General features: G+C 34.8%; 1 protein-coding gene across 2 annotated transcripts in view; it reads left to right on the top strand.

The window, feature by feature from the left end:
• Nucleotides 1-22277, top strand: part of LOC148949852 (uncharacterized) — a 177791-nt gene that overhangs the window by 1826 nt on the left and 153688 nt on the right. The window contains exon 1 of one of the 2 annotated variants that reach the window (XM_089091956.1): nt 20098-20154. The exons of the other annotated variant lie outside the window; for it this stretch is intronic. The gene's annotated coding sequence lies outside the window, so the exon portion shown is untranslated. Of the gene's footprint in view, nt 1-20097; nt 20155-22277 lie in introns of those variants that run through there. 2 annotated transcript variants of the gene reach the window in all.

The raw sequence follows: 22277 nt of genomic DNA, 5'->3' as shown, positions 1-22277 counted from the left end.
GGTAAAGTATAGTATAAGTGCAGTTGATATGCGTTGACTACAATTATTCTGAATATTAAAAAGTAGGCTTGCTGTTTTTAACCCCTTTTTAGCCGAAAATAAAAGATAAAAGTATCATCTTTGAGGGTTCTTAAAGGGCTTAAAGAACATAAAAAAGGCATTGAGTGGCGTGTTCACATTATTTGTAGGTTAGTAATATAATATGCCATGCTACCCATGCAAAAATGTGAGGTAATTTTTAATTAGCTGGTACCCACAAGAGAAGTCAAGTTTAGTTATTGCTAATGAAATAAAACAAAATATGATGAAAATATAATAGTTTACAAACAAATTTGGGCTATATATTTGCACATTAGGGGGTGTGGTGGTAAAGCATAACATATATTAAATATGTAACCTAACCAATGTACCTTTTTTCACCCTAAATCCCAAAAGACAATAGTTTAAATATTGTAAACACAATGACAATTCATGGTTTGCAATCCAATTCTCTATTGACAGATACCCATTTGACTAGTTTCCTTTATCATCTTCCCTTTACAGTACATTGCGTGGATACCAGCTAATTGAAAAGTACCACATGGGAATTTCCTTGCTGTTCATGGCGAGAGCTCAAGTTTCTCTTATATAGGGTTTTTAACAAACGTTTTTTGCTGTGATATTGTTTTCAAGGGCTTTCAGGCTCTTTAAAAATTTCTGCAAATTTGTTTTCAAAATAACATTATACTATTAAAACCAATGAAATTAATAATTACCATTCCTGAATCAGCTACAAATTGCGATTTTTTCTCACTTGACAGTTTCTTCTTAGAACGGCATTTTTAAATTTTTGGTTACTATGGGCTGTTTTAAACTCTGGCAATTATCTGTTAGCCAGTACATACTCGGGAATTTGGATCTACAGGTTGCTTGGGAAATAGATAGGATATACTGTATATAATTTGGGATGTATTTTTGCACGTTAGGGGGGGGGGGAGTTAAGGATAGCGGAGCTGCATGCAAAATCTAACTTAACCTAACCAAAATACCAACAAAATTTTTATTAAAATGTAGCTACAATGTAGTTTTCTACTGAGCCGAAGTTAATTGTCTCCGTATACAAACAGCAATAAACCGGTTATTGTCTGATTTTATAGATCGAAATTCTCGAGTGTGTACTGGCTAACAGATAAGCATCTAAACTCCTTAAAGGGCTCAAAATGTAATTTACCTCAGAAGTGATTATTGAATTTGGAAAGAGCACAAAGAAAGGTACTAAGTGATGTAACTCTCTTCCCAGCTAAATTATGTGAAGATGTATACTTGTATATTTACTGAAAGATAAACTTACCATTTATCATTATTAATTGCTCTCTCAATTAAAATTATTACCAACCTACAGGGGCGTAATTTGTTATGTGTCAGGGGGGCAACTGCCCCTCCCAGACCTTGGTTTGCCCCCCTCCCACAGCTGAAATTTAGTTTCTTCCAAATCCATGTTGAAACAAAGATAAACCTGCATAATTTAAGCACCAGCAGAAACAGATCAGTTCTTTAGTACATATTTACTTTTATAGTAGTATAAGTTACCTGTAAATAGTACTATAAAGTACTTTTATAGCACTTTTGAAGTACTAAATAGTACCTTCATGGTACATAACGGCTTATTCTTTTAGTTTTTACTTTCATTTTCACATGATTTGGGAAAATTGGCTCCAACTTTGCCCCCCCCCCCAGTATTTTTACGAAATTACGCCCCTGCCAATCTACAGTATTATTAGGCTACAACTGTTTTCAGCTCTTATTTAGCAGCTACCCTCTCAGAAAGGAAACAATAAGACTCCGATGACTAGCCTACTATAAAAAGCTCTAAAATAGCCCAGGCTACTTACTTATGTAATCTCCCTCCCCATAATGTGCAAGTATAAATGTATCCCTCAAATTTGGAGATCAGCACCGCCGGTTTGGACCTTAAGGGTCTAGTGCCGTCATACTTACTTACTTATCCCTCAAATTATATGTAGAGTACTAGATGAATCTTCCATAGGTTGACTCTTTTCTTCTGGTGCTAGTTGCCATAGTTGCCATATGACAATTTTATGGAGTATGAATAACCTGGGGTATACATTTATATTAAATATGAACCCCCCCCCACACACACACACACTAATGCTTCAATATGGTCCTAGATATACGGAATTTTGATAACTTTTTTTTTTAAATTGGCACTAGCATAGGTTATCAGGCATTTTTATTAACTCCTGGGCAAGGGAGGAGGGCAATTTGAACAGAATTGTAAGTTTAGTAGGTAGCTTCTTCAACATTTTTATCCTAAACTTCTCTTGGATACCCAGTAAATGTGGGTATTTGGGGTTTTGGACCTAAATTTACACCTTCTTTATCACCAGACGTCCCTCTGAAGCATGACTGTCAATGGAGGTGTTAATATTGTGCTGGATTTTGATTCAATGGAGGGTGGGGGGGGGGGGGTAATCCAATCATGGTATACTGAAAGTTGACATTTGCGAAGTTTATAAAACCTTTCCAAGCTATTTGTGTTGAAGGCTCATGCAGTTTCAATCTTTAGGAGGCAGCGACATATGCAGAAATATGACCCAAAATTTGAAATCATGCAGGATCTCGGGTGGGGGGCAGGCACTGAGGGCCCTTTTGCGAACTCTCTTAGAAAGGGACTAAACAACCTTCCATTGTTGGGGTAGAGGAGATACGCTGGTCATCACTCGTAAATGTGTATTCTTAAGCCACTATTTTCTAAAGAGTAAAATTAGGTCTCGCTTTTTGTGGAAACAGGAGAATTGCCCAAAATAAATCCTTGCATAAATGTTTGATATTTTCTTCTCCATTGCTCAAATTTATACCCATATGAAGTTGATTGGAATTAAAAAAATGGTACTCTTCTATTAACCGGACTCGTTTTATATCTCAATCTCGAGACGCGTTGAAAAACCCGTTTTTACTGGATGATACAATACGCCGCTGTAGAAAAATACAATGTATAGCGTGGTTTTAATTGTGTATACGACATCTAAAGTGTTGTTTTTTTTGGGGGAAAAAAATTACATAGGTTAGGTTACGTATTTAATATATGCAATGCTTTGCCCCCCCCCCTAATGTACAAATATATAGCCCAAATTTGTTTCTAAGCTATTATATAGTCATCCTATTTTATTTCATTTCATTAGCATTAACCAAACTAGCACTATATAAAGGAGTCCGGTTAATAGAAGAGTACCCAAAAAATTATGTAAAAGCGCTATTTACATTTGTAAGGTATTTCTCATTTCCTCCATTCCGACAGTAGTTTTACTTTTCCATTGTATGATTGCCCGGCGTTTGACAGGATTCAAGGATGGTGACGTGAATGGACTTGAACAGGAGATTCGAAACAGAAACACGAAATTAAAGATATGTTTGTTGCAAATCAGCTGATGACTCCTCTCCTATTTCTTAAAGACATAATCATTCAAAGTAATGAAATAGACGTCAACATATTTCGTCATTTATAAGATCGTAATAAATAGAAATGTCTTCCCTGAATGTGACAGCTCTCACAGCGGATTTGGAGATAATCTTTCATACTTTAACATAAATTTTTTTCGAGTATTTTACTAAGAAATCTTGATAGTTTACTTATTATGCATTTAAGCGGCGGGCAATTTAAACGTATTAATTGGGCGGGGAAATCAAAAGTGCAACCTTTATAAATAGTTCGAATATAACCAAAGTTTAATTTCCTTAAGATTTCTGCCGGTTGATTGGCGGTTTATAGAGCCTTGTAACTTTACCCCTACAAACGGGCTATCTGCTGTGATGAGGGGGCATTGCCAATGGCAATATCGACCTTATTGAGGAACATCACAGAGGTCTTTCCACCAAGTTCGAGGTCTGCGTGGGTTGTGTCCCCACGGACACAACCAGTCATGGGAAATCGGTTTGCATCATTAGGAGGTTACCGAACCATTTGAGGGTTTGCTGACCAATCTGATTTGAGAATGACACTTGATGAGTAAGGGCGAGGAACTTTTTTACCCACAAAATCATGCCAGAGAAGCTCCTCCATTCGTCGGAGTTTTTTTGTCTGACTAGAGTCCGTCGCACTCAGGATGATGGATGTTAGGATTCATGTCTCATCACCGAACATTTGGCACACCATTATTTTTTGAAACTGTAAAACAATATGTTTATAATAATAAACTATTATAAAAATGGGTTAAGGTCGGCCACAGTCGTTCTTAAATCAACAAGTTTGTAAGTTTTATTTCTATTGTTTGATTTGAGCACTCAATTTTTTCCAAGTTGTTCGAGAATTTCATTAACAGTTGTTAGTAATTATGAATATCACTGGTGTAACTAATCTTCAGGCACGTTTCCGCCGTCACAATTGATACTAATAATTTCCTGTTAGCTTGCAAAAATAGAACTGTTAATTAACAATCGACAGAAATATATTAATTTGGGCGGGACTGTTGAAAATAGGATCATTTCAGAGTTATATGAGACATAGCAAACACAACAACCAATAATAGATCTGCTTTACCATTTATCTCAGGCGTTTGCTTTATTGATCTAATCAGTTTAGTATGTGAGCCGCTCAACTAATACCATTTTGCAATTGCATGGACTGTGTATCTGGGCTTAAATATGAACAAGTAATCATGGATGGGCTCTTCCCCTATTTCCATACCTGGAGATACTTTCAAAAACAAGAATCATATGTAAAATACAACAGCCGAGAATAAATCTACTTCGCGGTTTTTCTTATACTTCTGATCAACAAACTTCTCGCAACAATTTTACGGTATACAGAAAATTGTTAGTGAAATTGTCATACAATTCGAAATGTTCTTGAGGAATATTATTGGAGTACGTTGAGCTCTAAATTAGAAAAAAAAATTAAAACGAACTAAAAAATTCAATTTTTTATTTTAAAAAACAACTTTTGTATCTTCTTATTTTTATTTATTTTTGATACTTCTTATTCAGTTGATAGGAAGCGTAAAAATATAGCAGAAACATAACATTTGTAAAATACTTCTCGTTTTCTCCATTTCTGCTTGTGGTCCGTCCGTGGCTAAGCGGCTTTACGATTTTTTGGGCTGTGAGCACAATTTTGTAACTTCATTAACTGTGGGTATAGTTTAGGTACACAATTTGATCTTCATTGGCTAGTTCGAAAGGAAGTCCGGTAATTACGTTACAATTACAAAGCCTTTGTATTTCCAGCTAACTGTAAATTCAGAGCAGTAAAGACACCCTATAAGTCAAACAAACCTTGTAGGATGGCTAATAGGATAGCAGGTGATGTATGAAAGAGTGGTCTTAACCATATCAATAATACTTTATGTAGAGGTTTTTGTTTCCGAAGGAAAATTTTTAATTAGTTCCATTTCGCCACAAAACTGCTCCATTTTCATGGGCGTAGCTAGGATTCCGTCTTTTGGGGGGAGGAGGGAGATTTTGGGACTATGGATAAAATCTTTAAAAAGCCATTATACGTTCAAAATACATTTTTCTTATAGTACCGTAATCATAATGTTTGTTATGCTTTTTAATTCAGTTCAATTTTGGAAAGTGTTTTTGATTCAGTTCCATGTTGTTTCAAAACTGCTGCACCTGCAAGGATTCCTTATTTGAGGCAGGGGGGTCCTGGATTTTATTTTTTTATTCATTCATCCTTTGATCCTTTTGTATACAATTATATTCAGCCATTGCACATTCAGATTCAGAAGCGCAGAATTGTTTATATAAACCATTATTGTATAATGGTTTTTTTTTTCATATTAAAAAAAAATGTATAGTTGTATTTTGGCAAAGTACCCTGCTCGCAAGGGCTTAGTCAAGATTCTGTTTTTCTTGGAGGAGGGTGCGGATAAAATTTTTATTTAGACATAGTGCATTTGAAAATAATTTTTTTTTCTTAAATAATAATTACCGTTATACTTGTCTAGTATCCAGTAAACACGCGACAAGTCAAGTCCCCCTTTCAAATGAGTTATTAAAGCTTATCCTACCGCATGAACATGCGGTCCTTGCCTACTGGACAATTTTATTATACTGTCGCCTGCTCTCTCCTTTCGCAACAGAACGGTTTGATTTGTACATGCCATAATGACTTCATGGTAAATTATCCCTCTGCATAAATATTGCTTAAATTAGTAAGCATTGTTTTTGCCTTTATTTCGCTATACATTGATGATTTTTTCTCTCGATTTTTAATCAGACCACCAATAAACAACCCGTTCGTGACAATGAATCTTGATTAAATTATAATTATATTATATAATTTCAAGCCCCTATCTACAAAAGTACGAGGTTTTGCATTTCTTCGGAAAAGGATGGCCACGGACACGTGCTTATTATTTTTGTTTTCCCCAAAGGTATCGTATCTAGAATTTTTGGTGGCCACCTCTACCACCTTGACGTAAAACAAACAATTTTTGCATCAAGCTTAAAACGAAAAACAATATTTTGCTATTGAAGCATAAATGAAACTTAAAACGAACAGATATTAAATAAACAATCAATGCAAACATACAATAGATGTTAATGTAAATGAATAAATAAATCTCTTTATTTCAATTTAAGTCTGTCAATTTAAGTGTAACTTAAATTGAATATGCAAATCAAGCTTGAAACGAACAAAAATCACTACAAACGAGAGTTTTGGTATCGCCTCCTTCTCTTCCTGTTAAAGTCTAAAACCTACTGCGTCATTGGCGCTTTACTGAAAACTATTTGCGTCTTGAACAGTTTGGAAAGTATAAACAACATCAAATTGTATATTTGATATATAATGAGATTAGTTGTTGAAAAATTCATCAGTTCAATAATTCATTTCATTCTAATTTTATTTTTATTTTCAATGCTGAAAGAACTGGAAAAGAAAATAATTGTAATATAATTCGTTTTCAGTGAAGCGCCAATGATGTATTAGGCTTTTGGTTGTTATTTACAGTTAAGGAAGGAGGCAGTATCCAAATTCTTGTATGTAGTGAAACTATATTTGTCTTGAACAACTTTAGAAACAGCTAATAAATTAAACTGAATATTTGATGTATAATGATATTAATTGCTGAAAGCTTATCAGTTCAAAATTTTACTATAATTTTAATGGATATTTCAATATTAAGTGCAAAAGATAATATTTGTAATAAACTCGGTTTTCAGCAAAGCGCCAATGACGCAGTAGCTTTTAGACTAACAGTGAGAGAAGGAGGCAATACCCAAACTCTTGTTTGTAGTGATTTTTGTTCGTTTCAAGCTTGATTTGCATATTCAATTTATTTTTTACTCGTTTTAAGGTTTATTTATCAATTTACATTAATATATACTGTAGGCTATGTTTGTTTGCATTTATTGTTTATTTAATTTCTGTTCGTTTTAAGTTTCATTTATACTTTAATAGCAAAATAATTTTTTTTCGTTTTAAGCTTGATTTTCATATGATTTTCAATCTAATTATTGTTTTTCAATCTTGATTATGATTTTCAATCTAATTATTACTCCCTTTTATATCTATTTATTAATTTATATTATTACTTGTTGTATGTTTTTTCCTAGTATTGTTTATTTAATTTCTGTTCGTTTTGGGTTTCATTTATTCTTTAATAGTAATTTCTGGTCGTTTTGAGTTTGAATTTTAAAATTTATTTGTATCTTCTGAGCTTAAGTTTAAAATGGTCTTTACTTTTCTTTGAAAAACTTATTTTTCGGAAAGTTTTTTTTTAATTAATTAAATCAAATGGCTGACTTCATATGTTCACCCTATCAGAAGAAAAATGGGTGGTGGTATACCTTAAGAATAAGATTTGCCATAAAAAATTGTAAATCATCAACTGGTAATTTAGTAGAAATTATGTGTGTCATGCCACTACATTAAATGTATTTTTCTTGTTCTCTTTTTCAAGCTGATATATTTCTTAATTAGAATTTTAGTGTAAAAATTGGTGGCAAGAAACCAAAAATATACCAAAAAATTTTGGTAACCAACCAAATAACACAATGATGCAATAATCATAAACTATATCATGCCTTATCCAACATTTAATTTAAGTAAGGCCAAAATCAAGAATAATGGAAACACCGACAACGAATGGGTCTGTTTTTTTTTATGATGTATGAAATAAAAAATAATAAATGAAAATCGAATCAAATAGCTCTTGTGAAGTTTACTTCAAAATGTTAGATTTTTTTCTTTTTCGTTATTTATTTTTCGAGCACCGAAGGCGACTTAGCGGAGTTCCTTGTCGGAATATCTGCTTATTTTTGCATCATGTTGTTCCACTGGCTGACATTACCCTCGTTTTTTTTTTCGGATATTTGATTTTATTTTTATTGTTTTCTTCTTTGTTTTATGCGTCATGTATATCGAGTGTGGTCTTAGAATGTATACATGTTTTTTCAAGACAGGGAAACATAGAAACCCTACAATTCTAAAAATTTTGGTTTTGTATTTCTGAGTGAGTGTTATACTGTGGGCACAAACAATTTCTACTAAATGATTAAATAAGAGGTGCCTAAAGATTCAGGAAGAATTAGAATTTTGCGGGGGGGGGGGCATGAGGCCCGTCACGTACCAACCCTTCTATGCGTCTGTGTTGTAAACAATGCGACACATAACTTTTTAGGCTTGCAGCCATGTCTAAAAAAAATAAAATGTTTCATTTGAGAACACCCCTGGAGCTCCAAGATGTCGATTCTTTAGTCACAATCGGAGTTGCAGATCCACTGAAAGACAACTGGTCTCCTGAGTAGCCCACAGAACATAGGGCAGGAAAAATAATGGTTACTGGCTAGATATTTGAACAGTAAATTAAGAATAGGCTATTATTATAATTATTATTTAACTAAACATTTTAGTAAGATAATTCTCATCAAATATTTCTTATTTGTTGAATTTTTGGCGTCACTTCCAATTTAAGACCCTCCCCCCAATGCCTGGGTGTAGTCTTAGGCCAGGTCCGAAAGTTCGCTGATTCTCTTGATTTGCACTTTTTGTTATTATTCTCATCAATAGTTCGCTCATAATGCCCATTTACAAAATGGGCATTATGCCCATAATTTTCACGAAGAAGGGACTTCGAGAGACTGCTCCATTTCCCATATTTCTATAAAATAAAATTATTTTATATATTATTTAAATATATTAATTTTGAAATCGGTTCATTAAAAAATCTGCGTATCATAACAATTTAGAGGCATGCTGTTCTCAGCCATGGTGATTGAGGAGGGAGAAGGATTATAATCAGACCAACTCCACCAGCAGGTGTTAAGATGGTGTTATTTTTAAACAGTTAAATAAACAAAAAAATCTGAAAATAGAATGGTCTGTAAATGTCGTTATTTTCTCTAGCTTGAAAGTAATATGAAGCAGAATAGCTCAGATCCCAAGGGAGATGAAAAATGTTGTAGCCTAAGTTTAAGACCATAGCAACTAAGAAGTATTGCTTGTTGGGAATTTTCGGATTATTAACTTTATGAGGTACCGTAGTTTTATAATAAGACGCTAATTTCCTATAAAAAGATGGGAGTTCCTTTTATGCTGTAGTGGCCTTTTGTCCTCTACAATATATATATATATATGTACATATATATATATATATATATATATATATATATATATATATATATATATATATATATATATATATATATATATATATATATATATATATATATATATATATATATATATATAAAATTAATGCATTGCAGGCATATGGCTGCTATAACCACTAGGCCCTATCTCTGTTTATGTTCTATTCTGGTATCTGTAAGAGTTCGCTATCATTAGGAGGTTTAATCGACTATTCAACAAAACAGGGTAACCGCGAGTTTCCTATTTTATGTTGAAAAGTAGTGATGAAAAGTAAAAACAATGAAACAATACTTTTCAACAATTAAACGTAAGGATTATATGGCCCTTGAGTAAATCCCCTTCCCAAAAATCAAATAAGAAGTTTAGAAGCGTTCATAAACGCTTCTAAACTGGATTCCTATGATTTGTAGCTGTATTGCACTCTGATATCCTTAGGCGTACAAAGCTGCTTGTATCCACACGTGTCTTGGGTGTACACGATCATTTCATCGTGTATATTCTGGGTTACTTTACTTTTGGCAGGAACAAGAAGATGTTCTTTCCTGTCCAGCACCAAAGGACCTTGAAATGACTTCTGACGACGATTTTGTCGATCGACTGCAGCTTCTTTGGCGATCTTAAACCAGTCTTTGTCCCATCTTCGACCATGTCTCTGGGCCCTCTCCTTTCATGGCTCATTTTCATATTTGAGATTTTGCCGTTTCCACGAGGGTTCTGGTTGCGCAAGCAAGGACATCTTGACATATGCCAGTGGGACGACAAAGTGTGGCCAAGGAGGCTTCTGATGACGTCAAAAGTGTATCTTCTGCTGTGAATAACGAATTTGTAACTGTTCATTGAGATGTTCTTTCCTGTTCGGCACCAAAGGACCTTGGAATGACTTTTGACGACGGTTTTGTCGATTGACTGCAGCTTCTTCGGCGATCTTAAACCAGTCTTTGTCCCATCTTCAACCATGTCTGCGGGCCCCCTCCTCCCATGGCTCTTTTTCATGTTTGAGTTTTTGCCACAGGTTTTTTTTGGCCTTCTAGTTTACGTTACCAGGAGAAGACTGGTTGCGCAAGCAAGGACGTCTTGACATGCCAACGGGACGAAAACGTGTGGCCAAGGAGGCTTCTGATGACGTCAAAAGTGTATCTTCTGCTGTGAATAACGAATTTGTAACTGTTCATTGAGATGTTCTTTCCTGTCCGGCACCGAAGAACCTTGGAATGATTTCTGACGACGATTTTGTCGATTGACTGCAGCTTCTTCGGCGATCTTAAACCAGTCTTTGTCCCATCTTCGACCATGTCTGTGGGCCCCCTCCTTCCATGGCTCATTTCCATATTTGAGTTTTTGCCACAGGTTTTTGTTTTGGCCTTCTAGTTTGCGTTTCCAGGAGGGTACTGGTTGCGCAAGCAAGGACGTCTTGACATATGCCAATGGGACGAAAAAGTGTGGCCAAAGAGGCTTCTGATGACGTCAAAAGTGTATCTTCTGCTGTGAATAACTGATTTGTAACTGTTTTTGACTTTGATTTTGTTTCTTTTTCTTTTAATATTTTTTTTAATTTCATATCATGAGATAAAGCAAAAAATTTTGATTGCGTAAAATGAGAAAACTTGGAATTTTTTTTTTTTTATATATCAGCCGAAAATAAGTTAAAAACATAAGACCCACAACAACGCGAGAAGGTGTAGCTTTTCTTTAAAGGTATAGCTGTCTCTGGGAATCAATAGATAGTTAGTTTTTTTTTTACGGATGAAAGAGATTGTCAAATCTAACCAATTAGTTTTGCTTATTGATTCTCGCAGTTCAATATGGCTACACCGACAAAACTTTTCTATGTGGTACTTTCCTAAAAACTTCTTTATTTAACAAACAAAAAAAATTGTCGTTTTTAAATACGGAAAGGTACGGTTCCAAGTAGATGGGTCGTGGGCGTACAAAAATTTTTATCTTGCTTTCTTGGCGCTGCTACTCTTATTTCCACGTCAAAGGATATAGTCTCATCCAAGGTGCCTAAGACCTGGAAATTAATTTGTACACTTGAAAAGGGTGTATTGGACAAATATTTTCTCATTGATGAATATGTGCTAAAGCAACAAAAATGAATATAAACAAATTCTTGATGTTTTTTTTTAGTTTTTTTGTAACCCCCCTGAAAAAATCCTTTTGATAATATAAATGAGAAACCTTGAAATTATCGGTGTTTCTTTTTTTATCAGCCGAAAATAAACTAAAAATATCTTAGACACAACAAAGTGAGAATGTGTAGCTTTTCTTAGGTTTAGTTGTCTTTGGAAATAATTAGATGGTTAGTGTTTTTTTTTTTTTTTTTTTTTTTTTTTTTTTTTTTTTACGGACGAAAGGCGTTTTAAATCTAACCATTAAGTTTTGCTTATTGAATTTCACGGCTCAATTTGGCAACAGTGACGAAAATCTGGTACTATTCAAATGATTTAACAAACAAGAAAATCGCAGTTTTTAAATACGGAAAGGTATGTTTTCAGGTAGATGGGTCTTGGGTGTAAAAAATATTTTTGTTTTGCTTTCTTGGCGCTTGAACTCTAATATACGTCAAAGGATGTAGTTTATACAAAGCTCCCTAAGGTCTTGGAAATTGATTTGTACTATTGAAAGGGGTGTATTGGACAAATATTTACCCATTGGTGAATTTGTGCTAAAGTAAGCACTGGGCAATTTAATGGTTTGCTAATCCTTTGAATTTCTTATGCAATTTGTTTTCCCTCTTTGTTTGCTTAATATGGTGAACTGTTCAGTCCTCCCAATGTAAAAATTTTCGGAATTACAGTTCAAATGTCTGTCGAAAGGCACTCAAGGAATGGCGTAATATGTAATTTATATATAGGTACCTGAAACGTTTTTGATCAATTTGCACAATTGAAAGCGTTGTACACAAATATTACCCATTGCTGAATAGGTGTTAACTTAAACAATAGGGATTTTAATTGGTTATTTGTTCTTCGAATCTCTCGTGCAATCTGTTTCCCTCTTCTTTTTTTTGCATAATTTGGCTAATTATGCAGCCCTTCAAAGTAAAAGCATGCCTATGTACTTTTCATTATTCAAAGAAATATTGGATCGAGTCTGATGGTGAATTATGGCTGAGGTTGTATCTGCCTGATGATTTTAGTAGTTGGTAAGATGACTGAAAGCGGGCTTTCAATATATTCCTGAATCTTGTGATTCATTATACGAGTTTTTTTCTTGAAAATCTCTTTAGTTTCTTATTGCTCTTCTGTTTAATCCTGACGGATGTCACAATTGCCTGTAATGTGGGGGGCAAGCATGAGTGCCCATAGGCTGAATTTTAGGGGGGCTTACCTGGTCTAATCGGCAATTTCAATGCTGTATAATTGAAATCTCAAGACAAAATATCATAGGCAGTGCGATAGCGCTGCGTAAGCAAAGAACGATGCGAGGAAAATATATTATTTCTTTATTTTTTTTATTATATTATTTATTATATTATTTTATAGAAACTTCAAAAAGAACTCATGGAGGGCAACCAGTCTCCCTCACCCAAGTCAGTCACTTCCCCAAACACATCCAATCAAAATTTTGAGATGGCCATTTTGTTCAACGAAGTTCAAAGGTCCGGAATTATGACTTGAGGATGAAAACACCACCCCCCCCCCTCCATAGTCGTTAGGGCAATGGTTGTAAGTTACACCCTGGGGGCATATAAGGTTTTTATAGAATTTGTGGTCGTATAAACTTCGGAGATGGCTCATTGGATTGGTAATCAGAAGTTATTGTGCTCTTTTTAAGATTCAAAGTGATCAGAAGGCAGCTGTATCCCCCCTTCCCCACGTCATATTTTCCCCAAATGCATCCGATGGAAATTTCGAGATAGCCATGTGTTCAAAAATAGTGCAAAGATCTCATAACACGGCCTTTGGGGTTGACACAACCCTCCAGGGTAAGGGTTGTAAGTTATGCCCCGGGGGGCACGTAAGGTTTTTATGAAGGGTGGTCGTTTGAACTTTAGAGGAGTCTCAATAGACTGGAAATGTATAGTTCTAGTTCCATTTTAAGAGTGAAGCGTGATGGAGAGAAAATAGCCCCCTCCTCCCTGACATCCTCTTTTCCCCAAAAACATTTGATCGAAATTGTGAGATAACCATTTTATAACCAATGGTCCAAAGAGAATATAACAATGTTTTCAGTAATCAAAAATAATGAATATGTAGGAGGACGAGTGCAAGTATATCCAGGTTGTCAAAGAGCATAGATAGAATCTTTTGGGAATAATATTAAGTTTTATTTTTTCAGGTCAACTTGAGGAGGTATAAAATTAAATTATAAAATAGTATTTGTGTCAGGATTAAAAATTGTTGAAAAAGTTTTGTCCCGACATACAAATAGCAAGCCAAACTATGGATTCTTATAGAAAAAAAACATGAAAAGATACAAAATATTTTTTTAACAAAAATGACTGTCAATAAAAAAACAAATTAATTTAAAAACCTTTTCCACAAAACAAGTTTTTCAAAGAAAAGCAAAGCGCTCTATTAAGCCAATCGTTAAAACTTCTACATTACTTCTTAAAACTATCAATAAACAAATGAAACTCAAAACAAACAGAAGTTAAAATAAATAGCCAAGTCAAACTCAAAACGAGCAAAAATTACCATGAGTAGGGCTGACAACCCCCATGCCTTCCCAAGACCAGAACATAATTTGCACTTTACTGAAAACAAAATACGTTCAAATGTTTTAACTTTTTTTACTTAAATAAATGCAAAAAATTTAAGACTTTAAGGAATAAATATCAGTATAGGTATATTAAACTTACAATTCAGGGTTATTTTTTTTTTTTTTTTTTTTTTTTTTAGTAAAGCCTAATTTATGCCCTGGTCTTAAGGAGGGTCGGGGGTTGTCAGTCCTAGTAATGTTAATTTTTGCTCGTTTTTGAGTTTGGCTCGGCTATTTATTCTAATTTATGTTCGTTGATTTGTTGATAGTGATTTGTAGTAGTTTTACGCTTGGAAGATTATTTGACTTTATTTCTACCCATTTTCGGCTTAGTAGAGCTCTTTACTTTTCGTTGAAAAACTTTTTTTATTGAATTTTTTTTTAAATTAATACAAATATAAGGCAGCATCATTCAGACAGGGGGGTAGGGTGGATCCCCCTGCCCCCTTTATGGGCGCCCATGAACACAAGTAGCAGTTAAGCAAACTGGAGGCAAAAATTAAACAAATCCATCATTCACTGATCTTTTGAAGACCTCAAGTGAGTTATTAAACTTGGAAGGTTGTGAGTTTGACACACTGCCTTCTACGCTATTCCATTCAACTGATTAAATAAAAAAAAACAAGTTTTTTTAACTGAAAGTAAGGAACGACGTTAAAACTTAAAACGAACAGAAATTATTCCGTATATGAAGGGGGCTATCCCCTCCTCAACGCCTCGCTCTTTACGCTAAAGTTTTTTTATTGTTTAAAAAAATAGAGTTGTGAGAAAGTCAAACTTTAGCGTAAAGAGCGAGGCGTTGAGGAGGGGACAGCCCCCTTCATATACAGAATAATTTCTGTTCGTTTTAAGTTTTGACGTCGTTCCTTACTTTCAGTTAAAAAAACTTGTTTTTTTTATTTAATTTTTGAACGTTTTTGAATTAATGCAGTTTTTGATTTTGGCTCACCGTACATGAATAATTTAAACAAAATTTGCATATTATATTTGGTTAAATGGCTTTCTCGAAACTTGTTCAATTTTATTTACGAACGTTTTTATTAGTAATAAATATACGTAACTTAGAATTAACTTACGTAACGAACTTCTATATTCATAAATTTTTAACACGTATATTAGGAGGTTCGCCCCCTAGTCAATACCCTGCTCTTTAAACTATAGTTCGAATTTTTTTCCAGTTATTTAAAAATTACCTCTTAATCACAATCAGTTTATCAGTTGAAAAAATTGTTTTTTTTTTTATTTAATTCCTGATCTTTTTCTTTAATAATGCTGGGAAATCCGGCGGCCCCGTCCTAGCAATGTCCCTTCCCCCCTGAAAACTTCCTTCATGGAAAGATCCTTCCATATCGCCCCCGCCCCTCTCCTTCCCCCACCTACCAGAAAAAATCTCCTCTGAAAAAGTCTGTATACTTCCCAATAACCAATACTATATGTTAACATTGAGTAAAGTTCATAACTTTCAGCCCTCCCCCTGGGGACTTTGGGGGATCAAGTCATCCTAAAAGACATTTTTATCATATTTTCGACCATGCTGAACAAAATGGCTATCTCAAAATTTTGATCGGGTGACTTTGGGAAAAAAATGAGCGTGGGAGGGGGCCTAGTTGCCCTCTATGTTTTTTGGTCACTTAAAAAGAGCACAATAACTTTTAATTTCCTTTCGGGTAAGTTCTCTCATGATATTCTAGGACTATTTGATAAATACGATCATCCCTGGGAAAAAAAAACAAAAAACAAACAAACAAACAAATAAACACGGACCCGTGATATTTCTTCTGGCAAAAAATGGAAAATTCTCCATTTTTGTAGATAGGAGCTTGAAAACTCTACAGTAGGATTCTCTGATACGCTGAATATAATGATGGGATTTTCATTAAGGTTCTATAACTTTTAAGGGGGTCTGTCCCCCTTTTTTCGAAAATAAGACAAATTTTCACAGGAACGTAACTTTTGATGGGTATAATTCAACTTGATGAAACTTATATATTTGAAATCAGCATTAAAATCTTTTTCTTTTGATGAATCTATTGGTATCAAAATCCCGTTTTTTAGAGTTTCAGTTACTATTGAGCCGGGTCGCTCCTTACTTACAGTTTGTTACCACGAACTGTTTGATTCTTTTTAAAAATGATTGGAGCGAACAAACGTGCTACGTATTTACTTTGTAAATTTTTGGCTAAATGTGTTCTTTTGCATAGCTGTATATTATGATCTAAGACATGACTATATTCATATCAGTACACAATGGAGGAGGGGGCAGCATTGGTCCAAAACTCCCCCTACCCTACAGAAAAATTGAAATTCTGCTGCCTATACTTAAACTCTCTTCATTTTTTGACCCCGTCCTTTCTTTGGGTCAGACCTTTATGGGCTGATGCGTTTACATAAGATTGGTCCTTGGAAAGGTTGAGAAAATTAAAATATGGTAACTGAAAATGCATCGATTTGTATTTTTGGTCGTGTCCCAGGAAAAATCCTCTTGCCTTCCTTCGAAGGCCAGACTTGTCTATGCTTGTATTTTGCACCAATCTCTGGGGAGTGCCCTTCACCATTGCCTCTTTTTATGTGGGTATGACTTTAATCTTACCTGACCAACAAGAGGACCGCCGCATGTCGAATGCTCTCGGGGTCGGAACCCTCATGGATCTTAGCTTTTGGGGCTTCTCTTTACATCTATGGCCTTATTTCTCGACCCATTTTGCTCCATGTCCCCTTCGAGAATATTGTTATGTACTTGTTATTGCACCAGTAATTGAACTAATAACAGTGACTTCGTTCTAGTATTACAAGTTTTAAGCCTTTAGTCATGATTTTAATGCATCGTCAGTCGGGTATCAAAAAGATGTATCTCCATAATTGTAAATTTTTAGAAGATCAGAAAAGAAGCCTCAAATGTTTTTATCCCCCCTCTGATAACCGTGAAGCAAAAACGGATTGAAATGTTTTGATTTTTTATATCGATCCGTTTTGTTTTACGGTTATTGGAGGGGAAATAAAAAAAAAATTGTTAGTTTTTTTTTGGCTCTTCTGAAAATTTACAATTATGGAGATGCATCCTTTTTATACCCGAATGACGACATGCTATAGTATTTCGGTACTTATTTAGAATCCGATAAAAACGCGAGAAAAACCGCATCGACATCTCAAAGATGCTATATGGAAAACAAGTTTTCGCTGCCTAGTGAGGTATTGCTCATTCCTTTGCAAACTTCAGTTTTTTGGGTTTGAAGGGGCAAAAAAAGGTACCTAGGTTAGATTAACTTAGGTTACGTATTTAAGATGTGCTATGCTTTACCCCTCCCCCCTAATGTGCAAATATATAGCCCAAATTTAGTATTTCTTCCAAAATTTACTGGGGAAATGGGGATTTTAGACCGATTTTTAGAAGTTAAAGTCTGCATAAAGCATTGATCTATTCTAGTTCAAGCAAAGACTAAATAAGAAAAAAACATTGGTAAAGAATAATCAAAATCGGTACTCCTTTAGTATACCTACTCTTTTATATATCTCAAACTGGAGACGCGATGAAAAACCCGTTTTTACAGGATGATTCAACACACCGCTGTAGAGAAATACAATGTATAGCGTGGTTTTAATTGCGTGTACAATATTTAAAGTGTTGTTTTGGGGTTTTGGGGGGGGGGAAGGTATCTAGGTTAGGTTACGTATTTAATATATGCTATGCTTTGCCCCCCCCCCTAATTTGAAAATATATAGCCCAAGTTTGTTTCAAAACTATTATATAGTCATCCTATTTTATTTTATTTCATTAGCATTAACCAAACTCACAGTATATAAAAGGGTAGGTATACTAAAGGAGTGCCTCAAAATCTTTCGACTTGTTATTTGTTTAATTGCAAAAATGCTACAGGGTGCTTCCCAAAATGTATCTATTAATATCTGCTTGTTATTTACTATTATTCCAGCAGACACATGAAACCTATAAGAATGTTGCATTTTTGAATAGAATGTATCCTCTGTTTATTTAATTTTAGAATTGTAACAACTGAAAAGTGTTTAACATGGAGTGGTGATTCTTCAAATTTGTTTGTACGTTCCAAGTGATTTTGTTTGTTTTCGTCCAAGTGGATCTGTTATTCGTATCAGATCTGCAAGGGACTGAACACTGTCCTTGTTGGGTGTACATGGTGTCGTTAAGTTCCTTCGTTATACTCACTGGAAGAAAACAAATACCTTAGATATAGAAATAAGTACTACATTCGCAAGTTTTTTTGGGCAAATTTCGCTGTTAGCCTCGATTCATTGAGCTATGAAATCACGGTCGTAATTTCAAAAGTGAAGCAAATGGGATGTAAAAAGTTAATGCTAAATAGGGGTGGGTGGCATTTTTTTTCAATAAAAACTTCAAAAAGGTATTTTTCAGTGCACATTCTAAAAAAAATAGCATTCAAAACCTAGGGGCTCTTTTCTTTCCCTATTGACGCCACTGGCTATAACGATTCTTTCCTAGACAAAAGTAGAGCAAACAATAGGCTAAATTCTCTAAATTACGATATAGATTTCAAAATTGAATAACTTCTGAGTGAGGCGACTTTTGTTTTTTACAAATATAGCAACTAGTACAAATGCAATTTCTGCAGCAACCCTGGCTGCAAACAGCTAAGGGCTTCTAAACCTGTTTTTGAATCCTTATGCTAACCTCTGGCGTAGGCTACAGGACGCTTCCAATTGAGTCATTGAGGTTCCTCTGCAGCAATTGGTAGATATAAACGCATGACGTTGAAAATGTATTATTTTTGAAATTTGAAGAATGTAATCGCATTTCTTGGCTTGGATTTTCATGTTAACTCCAATCAGACACAATTTAGATTTTTCCATTTTGTAAAGACATGGTAGAAGTAGGTAGAAGTAGGATGTACCCTACTTCTACCATAAATAATGGTAGAAGTAGGGTACAATGGAATATGTTCGGCTTTTAAGGATGTTTCCCTGATAGTTCAGGTAAAGCATTTTTAAACCTGATCCAGGCGCATGGTTATATTCCTAAAATAATTGATAGATTAATAATAGATTGAGTAGGTCCCGTCGTCTATTACACTTTATGGGTTTATTTATACCTTGCTTGTTTATTTTCCTTCCATTTATGGTTTGATTCTTTGGTTGCGCTCTAGCTTTGCGCCCAACAGACAATGAAATACTACTATTACTGCTACTAACAGCTCACTGCACCAATCCACCTGAGGTCAATATAGGTCACGCACGCTCCTCCATCCCAGTCTAATCGAAACATCCCTCTACACCCTCCCAAGAAAGTTCCCACTTCCCTTACGACTTCTTCCCACCTTATTCGGGGACGACCTGCTTTTCGTTTGGCCCTAAATGGTTGACCGACAAGGACGATCTTGGGCAATATTTCATTCTTTTCCCGCATAAATGCGTCCTAGCTATCTCAACCTTTCTCTCATCATGGCCCTAGAAAGCGGGATTTAATCAAATTTTTCATACAGCTTACTGTTTGAGATACGGCCAGTCAGTCGGCTACCCATCACAACCCGTTGGCAATTTCTCTGGAAAATATCTAACAAATTCAGTATATACTTTACAATCGAAATTTGTTGATTTTGTTTGTGCATATTATTACTTCGAAAATCATGTTCGTCACTCTTCTTGGCACAGTTTTCATACTATAAAGGTTTTGTTTTTAGTGTCTTATCTTTAAATTTCTGCTAAAATCACAAGAAAACGTAGGTGGTCCCTCTGTTGCTTGCATCATGTCCTGACTTAGCCATGAACTAAAAAGAAAGGTTTAGTTCCTTTGTGTTCTTGCGAACTGCTGGTGGATATTTTGTATTTGTTTTATAGGGATCTTCGTTATTTGTATTTAAACGGTATTGTAGTTATTGTTTTCGTTTTGTTAACGCAGATAAATGTTTATGATAGTAATATTGCCCCAGGGAAACGAGATATATTAAAAAAATGTTTCAAAAAGCAAACAAATATTAACAAAAAAAATCAACCAAAAACAAAATACTAGTAGTACTTCCCCTCCTTCCAGAAAGCTGGGGGACGGATATTAATAAAATTAACTTTTTTTCTTGATGTGTCAGGATCCATCCAGCTCATTCTAGTGCAGCGACAAAGGAATTTTCTTATCCTGATGAGATGATTAAACAAAACACGATTTCAGCCACAGTTAATTATATTTTTATAGATAAAGAAAACCCAAGTTCTCATGGCTTTGCATCGATTTTTTGCTTAGCCTACTCCTTCAGTAAGTTCCTTTACATGAAGGCTTGGTCACTTTCAGAAATCACGTACACGAGGTGGCGTGTGCAAACTCTAGTAGAACTGTGCGGCACACCTGGCGTTCTGAGATATACATCTTGTGTTATTTTACTTTCAAACAGTTCGTGGTAACCAACTGTAATTAAGGAGCGACCCGGCTCAATGGTAACCAAAACTCTAGAAAACGGAATTTTGTTACCAATAGATACATCAAAAGAATCAGATTTTATTGCTGATTTCAAATATATAAGTTTCATCAAGTTTAGTCTTACCCATCAAAAGTTAATTTGATGAAATTAACTGAGAAAATTTGGCTGATTTTAGAAAAAAGGGGGAAAGACCCCCTAAAAGTCATAGAACCTTAATGAAAATCACACCATCATATTCAGCGTATAAGAGAACCCTACTGTAGAGGTTTCAAGCACCGATCTACATAAAAGTGGAATTTTCCATTTTTTGTCAGAAGAAAGATCACGGATGCGTCTTTATTTATTTGTTTGTTTTTGTTTCCCCAGGGGTGATCGTATCGACCCAGTGGTCCTAGAATATCGTGGGAGGGCTCATTGGAACCGAAATTTAAAGTTCTAGTGCCCTTTTTAAGTGACCAAAAAAATGGAGGGCAACTGGCCCCCTCCCACACTTAATTTTTTTCCTAAAGTTACCCGATCAAAATTTTGACATAGCCATTTTGTTCAGAATGGTCGAAAATATGATAACTATGTCTTTTAGGATGACTTAATCCCGCAAGGAGTGGGCTTAATCCCTCAAGTCCCCGGGGAGAGGGCTGAAAGTAATGAACTTTACCCAATGTTAACATATAGTATTGGTTATTGGGAAGTATACAGACGTTTTCAGGGGGGATTTTTCTGGTAGGTGGGGGAGATCGGGGGTTATTTGGGAGGATTTTTCCTTGAAGGAAGTTTTCATGGGGGAAGGGGGCGCCGAATTTTCCATTATTATTAAAGAAAAAGATCAGAAATTAAATAAAAAAAAAAAGTTTATCAACTGAAAGTAAGCAGCAACATCAAAACTAAAAATGAACAGAAAATATTATGTATGTGATTTAGTTTGCCCCCTAGTCGATATATCACTGTTTAAGCCAAATATCTTTTAGCACTTTCATAAGAGCTATTTATTCTAATTACCGGCCTTTGTGATTAAGGGGTCATTTTTGAAGAATTGGAACAAAATTCGAACTTTAGCTTAAAGAGAAAGGTATTGACTAGGGGGCGAACCACCTAATGTACGTATTAAAAATCTATGAATATAGAAGTTCGTTACGTAAGTTAATTCGTAAGTTACGTGTATTTATTACTAATAAAAACGTTCGTAAATAAAATTAAACAAGTTTCGAGAAAGCCATTTAACCAAATAAAAGTAAAATTAATATGCAAATACTGTTTTAATTATTCATGTACGGTGAGCCAAAATCAAAAACATGCATTAATTGCAAAAACGTTCAAAAATTAAATAAAAAAAACAATTTTTTTTAAGCTGAAAGTAAGGAACAACGTTAAAACTTAAAACGAACAGAAATTATTCCGTATATGAAAGGGGCTGTCCCCTCCTCAACGCCTCGGTCTTTACGCTAAAGTTTGACTTTCTCACAACTCTATTTTTTTTCAATAATAAAAAACTTTGGCATAAAGAGCGAGGCGTTGAGGAGGGGACAGCCCCTTTCATATACGGAATAATTTCTGTTCGTTTTAAGTTTTAAGGTCGCTCC

This window comes from Artemia sp. Qi Xiang Cuo, chromosome 7, assembly GCF_049724085.1.
Source record: "Artemia sp. Qi Xiang Cuo chromosome 7, ASM4972408v1, whole genome shotgun sequence".
Taxonomy (NCBI): Eukaryota; Metazoa; Arthropoda; class Branchiopoda; order Anostraca; family Artemiidae; genus Artemia; species Artemia sp. Qi Xiang Cuo.
This window is presented reverse-complemented; position numbering and strand designations above follow the sequence as displayed.